Raw genomic sequence first — 8826 nt, 5'->3', positions numbered from 1 at the left:
GCAGAGACACTATTTATTGTGAGTGTCACACAATTTACCGCTACTATTACTTCTTTCAAAGGATTTCTCCCAAGGAACGCTAAAGCTTGTTAGGTTTCCGACAAAAGCAAACATTTTCATAGGGTTTGAAGGCCTTAATTACTTCTAAATATATCTGTTGAAAGGACCACCTTGCTGGTATCAACTTGTCTGTTTCTAACTTGTATTCCAGTTAAATTTTCAATTATTTTAAAAGTTCTAACTTTTTCAAAGTCTTGAAATACATCAAAAGGCACTGATAATAAAAGTTCAAACAATAGTTGTTTCTCCTGAAATGTAAAAGAGAATTGCAATTGCAAAAATCAACAAATATTTAAAATTTCTCGAGTTTTTCTTTTATTCGAAATGATAATCTATGTAACACAAGAAGCTCTTCTGACAAAATTTTCAAACACTCTGCCTAGATTTTTCACAAGTAATTGTCAATCGAACAAATCTTTTTCATTGATTTTTCTTTCAGAAACTTTTGGTTATTTAAAACTCTACAGCTTTCGTCCAAAAACAGACCACAGCAAGCAAGGTAATTTCTTTATTGTTTATAGTCTCTTCACTTTTCACAACGTTAGTCTAATTTTAAAATCCGAACAACTGATTTCTGAAATTTTTCAATTTTCAACAATAAATTAATCAAGCACATTTTAAGTCGTTAATAGAGCTAAGATCAATCAAACTGTCATTAAAATAAATACATTTCAAGCATCAATCTGAATCACTTTCGATTAAATAGATGCGCCGTCGTTTACGACTATGTTTATAATTTTGTTGAATTGGTGTTTCCTCCCCTTTCGATGTTGACTGTTCTGTTGATTTCATTCTCTTTTTTCTAGATTTAGAACGACTACTTTCTATTTGTTGTTCAAATTCACTTTCTACTCCAGACTCCTCAATAGCTTCATGAATAATGAAAGGGTTTCTCTCCTCACTGTTATCGCTACTAATATTAGTTGCACTTTCTTCATCAAAGTTTACTAAGTCTCCCTCTAACTCACTTTCAGTGTAACTGATCTGTTGATAGAAACCTGGATCAGGAGGTGTGAAGAAAGGTTGTTCACCTTGCTGAACAATGGTTCCATCTGATAATTCAAATGTAGCATTCGGGTTAGATTGGTCCCCTTCCTCAATTTGTTCCTCAATGTCTGTCAAACCCCATTCCTCATCCAGTGCTATTTCTTGATACACCGCGTTCTCCCGAATTGCTTTATGACCAAAAGGGAGTGAGTGTATTGAGTCAATGTAATATCGCTTGTCACAAAAGGCGGTCAGTGCTATTTTGTTTGTCTCAATTGTGTAAAGCTGTTGATTAATCGAACCGATTCTGTAGTTTGGCGTTCTAATTAAGCCATGATCCCCCATCAAAACTGATTTAAACACATCGTGGGTGAGTCGAGCCTGGGCGTGTTTAGTGATTCCTTTAACAGATTTTTTCTGCTCATCTGTAAAACAAAATAAAAAGCTATCCGTATCATGACTACGTTTTTGTGCTTCAAGTTTCAGACTTTTTTCATGAAAAAGTTTTTTGTTTTGAAATGTCAAAAATATTAACAATTTTCTGCTTTTATAAAAAACTTTCCTTAGTCAACACACTGCTTAGGATATCGTAGATGCTATCATAAAAAAGAAAAAAAGTAAGTTGATAACTAACCTTCAGTTGTGATGGAGTACATTTTCGATTTGAGAGCGCAGAAGCTTTCCATCGGTCGTCCCTTCAACGCATCTTTAAACTTCAAAACCACCATCTTGTTTTTGTCATCAAACAAATTGTTGTCCCGCTCATAGTTTGAAAAGTCAAATTTCTCATTCAAATCGTTTGATTCCTTTAGATCCTTGTACAGGTCGATTGTTCTTATTTCATAGGTCAACGAATCTGTGTCTGAGTATAATAACAAACAGTCAAAATGTTTCTTCATTGTGTTATAATGAAAATCAAACATGTACATTTTTGACAAGTCCAATATTGTTGCACCCACTATTGTTGGCTTGTTCCAAAAAATTTTGTATTTCCGCATTGTAACTGCAACCAGATCGTTATTGAAAACTTTTAATGTTTTAACGTTAAACTTTTCTGTGTTCGTCCACAATTCTTTTTCAGTACGAACCAGTGAAATTGACTGATGATTTCTTTTACTTTCGCAACATTTACCATAAGCACAGTTAGACATAAGCTTGAAAAAATTTTCTTCAAATTTATTAGCTGCACGCTGGCGCATATCTGTGTTTAAATCAATATAAGCCGATAACCATTTGCTCTGGGAAAACTTGAGACAACGATGAACTTTTTTTACCCTTAGACCTAGTGACACATAAAGCTTCAGTGTGATATAATGCAGTGTATATCGCTCCTTGTTGTAAAGAGTTTGTAACAGTTTTTTCACTTTGAAATTACCCTTCAGATTGATGTCATTCAAAAGTTCAAATTGATACTCACTCAACCAGAAAGGTTTGACTGACTCTTTTGTTGGTGCCAACGGAAAGTCCTTGTGGTCATCGTGTAAATCATCAGGATATTCAAGATCACACTCCACGATGAAACCACATGGACTTTCATCATTGGTTTCGAGAATTGTTTGCAGGCTTGTTGTTGTGTCAGTCTCAAAATTTCCAAAAGGTAGTGGGAAATTCTTCATAATTCCTCCATACAAGTTGTTTGCATCTATCATTAGACCGAAACTATGCTCCTTGTACGGGTTAAAACTGTTGGGAAGATATTCATTATTGGCTTCAAAAAACCTTTTCGCAAACACAGAAGCCACACCACGTCGCATCAAGTTTTCCACAAAATCTAAATGGTCTCTGTTTGTGAGTAATTCAAGTTTCGGTTCACAAATTTTCAGGAAAGCATCGCCTGCAAGATTTGGTGCCGAAAAATATTGAGCACAATCTAACCCATATGTTTGAAAGCATAGGGTACGAAATTTTTCAAAAACATCTGCTAGCTGCAACGTATCTACTGACAAGTAAAGATCGTGATAGTCACCCAAATTGAAGCAATCAAAGTTTCCAAAAATTTTTTGTGCTTTTTCCAATTCAGATTTTGTGATAGATGGTATGTTGTTTTTACCTGACAATGAATTGATCCAACTGCTCAGAGGTGGAAGTTTTGATTCTTTGAATCGGTCAAAAGAGTCTATATAAGAATAAGGATAAAATCCTTTGCCGTGTAACAGTTTAACATCACTCGTCTGATAATCTTCAAAATGCTTATCCAATATTCTAAAACTGTCGTCTGGCAGTGAATCGACCAATTTTCCTAACGAAGTGTGCATAAATCGAAATGAATCCAAAAAACGAAGATCCTCATAAACTTGAATAAGCCTGTTCTTTCGGCCTGGACGTTCTTCTATAAAAACTTTAAGCGTTAAACTGATATATGTCTCATCTGTGTTCGGTATTATTTTAAACTTGTTCCTGGAGTGACAATTGTGTAATGCATTGCATAGGTGGTGTAAATCGTAATGACTCAAATTATGAGCGATAATAGGAGTAAAGTTTTGGGTTTTTCGGTTGACATTACAAACTTCATGAGCCCAGCCCAGAAAATTACCTTTGAAATGACAATGGTCCAAAACTTTTACATCACTGTCATCAAAATCTCTTTCACAAATCCAACAACTTTTTGCTTTTGATTTTTGCTTGTCTGTTGGAATAGTTCCAGAAAATACACGATGCTGTTGTTTTCTGTAGTGAATGTCACGCGCTAGTTTCTCCATTTGGTCTACAAAATCTATCATGCAGTCAGGTCCTCGTTTCAGTCGGTATCTGAACAGACTTGAGCAGTCGTGTTCAACTGCAGCAAAACAGTATCCGCTCGGTGTATGCTTTTCTATTAACCTGGAATGACTTTTTTCTGGGTCATTTGGCACGCTATGAACTTTTTCCAATATTGATTCAAGGTCAAAGTACACAACAATTGGGGAAAAAATTTTCGCTTTATGTTTTTTAAAGACCAGTTCTTTCTTCGTAGGCATTGTGATAATTGCAGCGTCATAATCATAACACAGTTCTTGATGCTTTTTCAATAATTCCGAGCTGCTGCAAAGGTGGAAACAGTTTCTACAAAGAGCCGAGCGGTGATTAACGATTGTGCCTCTTATGTTTGATACCAGTTTTTCTAGATCTTTTATCAGAACATAGTGAAAGCGTTGGCCATCAGAAATAAGAATCAAATCGATAACAAAATTGTATCTTTTCTTGGATACTCTGAGAGGTAACAATTGTTTTTTATGATATCGGAATACATTAACGTTTACTTGTTCAAATGTCTCAAAGGAATCAATTTTATCGACAGCCATTGGCATTTCATACTCGCCGTGAGGTTGATGGGCACTCAAGTTCGTACTGTTATACAGGGCTGGGCTGGTAATCAGTCGCCAAGAATTAGACTCTAGAGTAGGACCGAATTTCATGTGGTAAGCTGCGGTGTAGCAGTAGAGAAAACATTTCGAGTCATTTATATTGCGGATGTTTAGTAGATTTCGGTTATTCACCAGTTCTGATGGCAGCGCTAGATAGGACGAGCCACGAATAGGGTTGAACTTTACAACTTTTAGTTCTAAATTGATAATTTTCTCTAGCATCAATCCACTCCCATTCGATGCAAAACAGTTCAGAACACAGATCATTTGTTGACCCATTGTGAAAAACTCTTCTTCGGATAAACCATCGTAGTAGACAGTTTTCATATCAGTCTTGGCGAAAATTGTAATGTGTTCGTCTTCGTCGTCAACTCGTGGCTTCAATAGTTTCAACTAGGCTGTTAGTTGAACTTTCTGAGCTCCATGACTTGTTTTGTTCAGTAGAATTTCATCTATCCCCGGCTTCACCGAATTTAGATAAGCCAACAGGTCAATTTCCAATGTTGGCTTGATATTGTAAATCTCCACACCACCATTAAAGGCTGAATGTACAGGTTTTGGCCAACTGTCCCTCTGTCTTGGTGGTGCTCTTTCAAACATCCCGCCTCGGGACGGTCCAGCTTGGTTCGGAGATTCAGGTTCAGTTGCTTCATTTGTATCCCAGACAGGTAGTCCGTGCCTGTTTCTCATGTGTTGGGCAAAGTTATCTTTGCTCATGAAGCAATGATTGCAGTATATGCACACACTCTCGACTGTTTTCCCTCCGTGGCGGCTGCGGCAGTGACCAGTGATCCCAAGTAGGGTTTGACTTTGGAAATTGCATTGATTACAAATTAGAGTAGGACGCTCCGGCTCAATTTTGTGAATCAAATATAGATGTCTTCGCACACTTCTTTTATCAGAGAGTTCTCGATTGCAATGAGGACAAGGGAGAGTCATTTTGTTGTGATTTTGTTTTCTGTGTTCTTCGACAAGAAAGAGAAAGACCAACTGATTGCTGAGAAATTCAGAGTTTTTGTGATCAACTTCTGATTATTATTATTATTATTATTATTATTATTATTATTATTATTATTATTATTATTATTATTATTATTATTATTATTATTATTATTATTATTATTATTATTATTACAATAGCTCCTGGATATGTGTTTGTTTACTTGAAGTTAAAATTTTTGTGTGGGATTTTGCTCGCGGAATAAGTGACTAAGAATTGAGTTTCTAATTCCAGTTCCCGTAGTTTCCTGAGACAAAAGTTTATACAAGTCACTGATAATTTGTTATTACTTAACATACGCATACAACTATACACACCTAATTGAATACATACCATGAATAAAGTGTTTGTTTATATTAGATCTGAAGGAGTGTAAAGTTATTTCGGTGCGGTTGAATGTTAGGAAAATATAACTAAGTGTTTGTTGATATAATGTTTTTGGTCTCAAGGCATTGATTACTCATTTATTACTCACAAACAATTTTTGGTATGATTCTAACTTGAATAGTATAGGACAACATAGAACTGCACTAAGTTAAAAACTAAAAGACATTATGTTTGAAAACTTTATTTATTTCAGATGTCCTCATCAGAGGGAAGTCCGTCCCGCTGGAGCACAACAGGTGTTGCTGCGTATCGCAGACGTGGAGATGCTGCAACACAGACTCCAGTGGGCGGAGAGAATGGGAATTCGAACGGTATTGGGCAGGGCGATCAGATGGAGAGGCTTATTGCTTCTCAAAATCGTCTTGCCGCTGCCATCGAATTCCAAGGATGGCAGAGTGCGAGGCTAGTGGAGGTACTTCAAATGCAGAGTGCCGGCCGCCCGCTATGCCTCAGATGTGGTAGATGGGGTCATCTTGCTTCGACCTGTGGTCGATCCTGACTATGTTAGTTTGTTTCTAACTAATTGCTTTTTTTACTAACCCAGATTTTCCTTATACCAAATAATAACCTTTATGCTTGTCTTTTAGATAACACAATATATTGAATTAGAAACATTTCATTTCGACTCCTCTACAGTACTTTTAAAACTCTGACTATAGTGAAATCAATCAGTTTGTTGTTCGATACATTAACTTAAAAAACTACAAGTCTCGAAATCCTTAATAGAGTAGGAGATGAAGCAAAAAAAATCAATTGAATTTGTTTTTATTTTCATGCATAAAATAATTTAATGCAACACACAGACACACAAACAGTGTTAATTCAAGTTTTAATTATAGTTTTGATTAGAGTTTTCGTTTTTTGCCTGCATCATCTTCGTAGAACAGGACTCTATCACTTCGCTTCAACTTTTTTTGGCCGGGGCATAAGTAATTGGAGGTGTTTCTTCATTGAGTGGTGACAGACGTTGCATCGGAATATCTATAGTACTCTCTTCATAACTGTCAGCAATGGTTGACATGCTTTGTAAACGTTTAAATTGGGGAGTCTTTTGCGTACAATTATCGAAAAGGGAGGGTGACGTTGGACTAACGATGTCCATAATTCTTTGAGAATCATCGACTGAGTTTTTCTCACACGAGCTTGAGACTCCTTGTTGTAATAAATCATCTGCTTTTTCTAGGTTTTTTATTCCATAAATTGAATCTAACTGATGTAAGTCACGAATTGTCCCTTCCTGATTATCATAAAAGGGGACGGTTGAACAATCCATTTCATACAGTGATTTCAAAGTTGAGCTATCGAGAGAGGAGGGGTCTGAAATAAATTCTCTTTCAAGTCCTGGAATAAGGTCGATCGGTGCAAGATTTCCGAGAGAGGATCTGGTTTCTGATAAAAAGAGGAACAAGTGATCGTAGACGTATTTTGGTAGCATAATCTTATTAATGCTCACCCACTGACTGTTTTCGCGATTTTGTTCAATGACGGCCGCACACCGACGTTGATAATTTTCTAGAAATAGGTATCTGTGGTGAAAAAAGCCTGTTTTTTGTAGAATCATTACTGAGAATACCATTTTTGTCTAGTAAAACGAACAAATATTTAGAATTGAACAAGTTTGAACTTGTAAGTAGCACAATACTCAATTGGACTAGCCTTTGGCTAAACAGAGACGTTTACAGGGTGTGGTGTCTAGTACATGTATTTGAAGAACAGTTGTTTGTGTATATGTGAGTGTGTGTGTGTGTGTGTGTGTGTGTGTGAGTGTGTGTGTGTGTATAGGTGTATTTGTGATCCGAGAACTTTTACATGTATGCAGGGTTTTACGAGCTTGTCTAAGAGCAAACATAGCAGCAAATGAATCACAGCAAAGAAAATGATTCATTTCCTAAATTTAGACTATTGAAGTAGGTTGTATTGATAACGTTTAGTTAAGCTATGACATCGGCAATTGAAAAAGATTGTGCTTATTCTGACTATTCTTTATCGATTTGTGAGAGCGACAAACGAACTGTAAGGGCTTATGTGAAAACTTATGATAATACTGGTACATACGTGTTCTTGACATTATACAAGCGCAATGAAGTTGGCGATATGAGTTTTAGTCAACGAATATCTTTGTCTCTATCAGAGTTTCAAAAACTTAGCAGTAAAATTGACAAAATAAAGCGTTTGTTGTCGAAAAACCCGAAAAACCATCAGTTTCATCAGAAATTCAAGGAACCAGATGAAGAGCAAAGAAAAAGTACTGCGCGAAAATCCTCAGGAAGATTGAAAAAGAGAACGATTCAGTCAGATGAGGAGAAAGAAAATTTGTCACCTACTGAAAACTGAAACATAAAGTGAGATCGTGTTCAGAGAATTGCTATTCGTTTTCCAATTATCGCAATATGGTTGAAGCTATGTATGAACAGTCTCCAGAATTTTTCAGAAAATTTTAAAAGTCCTTCAAGTTTTGTATTTCTAATACGTTGCCCGAATTCTTATTCTCTCCAACAAACAAGGAAGTTAGTTATGCTTATTCAAAGCACTCAAGGGATAACACATGCACCTTTAAAAATGGATTTAATTTTGACAGTCAATTTCACTATCACATGCTGATTGAAATTGAAAAAATTTCAGCCGAAGACCGAAAGTCATTGACGTCAAAACTCTTCAACGTTCCATGCCTTTTTACATGTTTTAAAGAACTCATTTCAAATGTGGAAGATCACGTTGCAGTGGGACCCATAATGGATAAATTGACTGCAGCGGTTTTATACAATAGTCATCACAGCCTGGAAACACCGTGCCGGCGTTCCAAGAAGAAATTACCACAAGTTTGTGTCCAATGGAACTGCAAACGGACTCAACAGACTCAAACTAACTTATTGCCTTTTGTTACTATCAACCGTATAACAAATGTTCTTTATAATTCTCCTCATGGTGCAGTTTTAAGTAGAATTTTAGACATATTACAAAGTGGTTATGGAGAGTTTGACTTCAAGATTGATGACTACAGATTCCAATTTTCTATGGATAGTACTGTTACTAACTTCAATTAAAATT

The sequence above is a fragment of the Convolutriloba macropyga genome, chromosome 4 (assembly GCF_964194025.1).
Source record: "Convolutriloba macropyga chromosome 4, txConMacr16.3, whole genome shotgun sequence".
In the NCBI taxonomy this organism is placed as follows: Eukaryota; Metazoa; Xenacoelomorpha; order Acoela; family Convolutidae; genus Convolutriloba; species Convolutriloba macropyga.
The sequence above is the reverse complement of the archived record's forward strand: the minus strand, read 5'-3'. Positions refer to the sequence as shown.